This window comes from Phoenix dactylifera, mitochondrion (genome assembly GCF_009389715.1).
Source record: "Phoenix dactylifera mitochondrion, complete genome".
Taxonomy (NCBI): domain Eukaryota; kingdom Viridiplantae; phylum Streptophyta; class Magnoliopsida; order Arecales; family Arecaceae; genus Phoenix; species Phoenix dactylifera.
Window position 1 is genome coordinate 150001 of NC_016740.1, and position 3881 is coordinate 153881.

Genomic DNA, 3881 nt, shown 5'->3' on the forward strand with positions numbered 1-3881 from the left:
ATTGACCGCGCATCCATCCCTTGACTAGCCTGACAAAGGAGCCTACTTTAGCGGAGTTCTCCTATAGTGGTGGCTGCTCTCCCCCAAGAGAAGAGATTTTTGGGAAAGAAAAGGCCCTCAAGAAGCATCGGTAAGCCTATCAATTAGAAGTAGAGCTGGGCAGGCAAACTCATAGCCGAGGAGGTCATACTTGGAAAGTCAAATAGAGGAGTTGAGCGTGCCTCTATGAGTGTCAAAGTTGAGATGCGCAGGCGTGCAAGATACGTTAGCTGTGTAGCGTAGGTAGGAGCGAGACATATAGGAAGGTTTTGCAAGGTAAGGGACATATAACATATAGGAAGCCGACGGTTGGTTTTGATTCTACTCTACAAACGAATTTCTTTGTAGTTTTTCTCTCGTTGACAACGAAAGAAAATTCTCTTTCTTTTTCATTCCTTTCCTCCTTAGCGAGACAAGAGAATTTCTTGTTTTTCGCTAGTGGGATGGGAAAAAAATGATCTTGTTCATGCCGCCAAGGCAAAAAAAGTCTCAATGCCATCTGATGGGCAAAAGCCATTCCGTTTGTTTCGAAAATCGTCGAACTCGAACATTGCCTCGATCACTAAAAGATCTTTTTTTTTTTACAATGACAGGACGCAGATTAGACTCGTCGGGTAGTTTTCCATAAGGTTTCTTTTTTGAAAGAAAGATTCTTTTCATTGGTTGAAACAAAAAAAAAGTAGAGTTAGCTAAATCTTCCTAAAGAAGATTGAAATCAGCGTCCGACAACACGATTCTATCTTTCTCCAAAGAGCTATCGTCCCAATATCGCCACGTTTAACTGTCGTATTAAAATTGTGATAAGAATCATTCTCATTTGTCGTTTTTGTCCAACTCAGAGAGGGGCCAAAAGCGGGGCTCTTTCTTTGAAAAGGGACCGAGCTTTTCTTTTGTCTTCCTTTGATTTGGAAGAAGGTCTTGGTGAGAAAGAGCAGAATGTGAGAGCTCCCTTTGTGCTAATTGCGGAAAAGGCGCGTCTCCGGTTCAACTGCCCTTTGCCTGTTATACCAAAAAAGCGCATAGGTTCATTCCGTGTGTGGATCGAGCTCCGGTCTAGTTGACGTTTCCTGTGATCGAGACTGTGGTCTACGTGTGTGGTACGTTGGCTATCGTGGTTCGGTTAGGGTGGCCAGTGCTCTTTCTGAACATAAAAAGTCAATTGCCGTCATGCGGTCGGTGCGGCCTAAAGAGCATCAACCCACCTTGCGCGTGACTTGCTTGCGTTTCACCAGTAACTCCGCGGAAACGTTCGGTCCTCTGCGCCATCACTGATTGCGTCCGCACTTTTAAAGATAACGCTTCGCCTTAATTAAAAAAAGTCAAAGCGCTTGGCATTGGCTTGCGTATAGCTCCATCCTACTAACCGGAAATCAGGATTGACTTCTGTTTCTAAGTATACCCATTCCTGGGGCCCTGGGAGGGTGGTCGGATCACTAGACAACTTTTCGTACAGTTGCATCAGTAGCTATTTCATTCGTTATAGGTAATTTCGTTCGCCTTTGTGGGCTTTGAAGCGTCATAGAGCTTTCCGCTTCGGGTAAAGGTCCACTTTGTCCCCCAATAGGGGTGTTCTGGCCCATGATCAGTTCGGTTGCGTAGTGTTAGCTCAGGTGTTGTCTACCCTGGTCGGAGCTGGAATTAGAACTTTGTTTAAATGGGTCCAGTCCTTTCGGGTCCGACGTTTCTCTGAAATTCTGCCTTTGGTTAGCAGGAAAGGCTCACCTGGCTTGATCATGCTTGCTTGGTCGACCTCTCCTGATTTATCTGTCAGTAATGGAAGCATCCATGGGTTGTGTCCTTGGTCAGCACGATGGAGGAGTGAGCCTAGTGCTTCGTTTGATGGAAGCACGAGGGAACGGGTTTCATCGGCAGGCTTTTTTTGGGGCGCTTCCGTTACAACGACTTCACTCTGAGGCCTCTCACCTACCCCATGATTCTCCCTGGACGCTTCATCGTGATTATTGCCCGGTGAGTGCGAAGTCAAAGTGGGAAAAAAAAGATTCGCTCTAGCCCATTCTAACAGGGCTTGGGGTGGAATAGACCGACTTGATGTAATGGATGGCACTTGATTAATTAATAGGGCACGAGAGGATACTACCTTTATTCATTCATTTATTCACCTCCGCCCCTACCCCCGTTGGGGGGTCCTGATCTCGATCAAATGCAACTGACTATTCTTTTTCGGTTTGAGGCGATCGGTAATTATTTTGATGATGGGAGTGGGTCGGCCATGGAAAGCATTCTGGTTTCTTCTTCAGTGAGGCATTAACGAATCTCACATTGATTGAAGTGTTTGATCTTCCCCGGTCAGTCAAAAGAAGAGGAGTAAGTTGATCGGGGAGAGGCAGGTGGTAGAGGCGCTGAACTACATTACATGGATGGCGGGAGGAAACAAATGTCTGAAGCGGGTCGGTTTCTCGGTTCCTCATCTGCTTATTCGTGAATCAGAAGGTTGGTTCAGATGCGGGTCAGAAGAGGAGATTTATTTCCAAGGAGGATAGGGAATTGGGGAAGGCTTCAAAGGCTGGTCTACTTACTGCTCGATGAGGGTAATCAGGTCGGGTCAGAAGGTGGTCCGATTCCTCTTCATTGGTTTCAAATCCAGCCAATGAACATTTGGTTGCAGGGGAGGATAGGTAAACATCTTTCTCTCTGAAGGCGATAGGTTTCATTCCATCTTGAGTCTTCCATCCCTCCGGAGTCAACTACTGTATGGAAGGATCCTCCGTCCTGAGTGGCATTAGAACCCACCCAATAGTAGGAGGAGGAGGAGCCTTTGGTTCGTGCACTTTACTCGAGCTTAATAATCTGCCTTTACCGGACGGACGGGATTTCTCGGCGCCATGAAAAAATTATGATAGGGCTCGATGACTACGTCTTGTGGATGCTACCTACAAGGGAAGAGAATCCACGCTTCCGCCAGTGAGTTCTTTTCTGCGGGATTCCTTTCTGTTGCTCTGTATCCTATGGAGATGGATTGATATGGAGGGTTGGTTTCCACTTCTTACCTATTCACTTCTACTTGAACCGTTCAACGAGCGTTGTCACGATCCAAAGGAAGATCTCCTGGCTCAGCACTACTCAACTTGTGGAGTGCCACATACCCTGCTGACAACAACTGCAGCAGTCACAAGTCTGGTCCCCTACCTCACAAAGTCGCTTGATGGCCGAAGCACTCCCAAGGCGAATAGTGCCCTAGGGGCCGACCCGACACCGACCGGCGGATACTCCCGCGCAGCAAACTCCGCAAGTCGGTATTCGTCTACGAGAGGCGCACTCCTATGCCTTTCGAGGCTTCTCAGTGTAAGAAAGCCTCACCTCTTTCTGTTACTGAACACACACTTTTGATCCACTAGAACATGTAGATCTACTAGACGACAAACAAAGAAGTTGGTAGCAACAGAACTGCCTCTAAACCACTAGAGCACCTACAAAAATCAGTCTACCTACGCTACATTGTACCTTCTATTAATTAAGATTGCCGTTTTAGGCCATCTTAATGAAAGCCTGGGAATTGTGTGTGCACCATTAACCTATGCCTCTCGATTTAGCGAGAGGGCCTGCGAGCGGCCTTGGTAGCAAGGCCAACCCTGGACCTGCTCAGATGAGCCTCCAGGAGCGAAGGCAGGCCGCTGAGGCCGCCCACAGAAGGGTTCTGGCCTACATGGCCGAACAAGACGGAATAACAGACAGCCAGCTGCAACAAGACCTGCATTTCCATGAGGTATGCTCACTGATTGAAGAGCTCGCGCTTTCTTCCCGACGAAGACATCTTTCTCTGATCCTTGAATGCTTCCTCGTTGCTTTGCCTTTCGAAGGATTCCCTTCAGCTTCCGCAATGA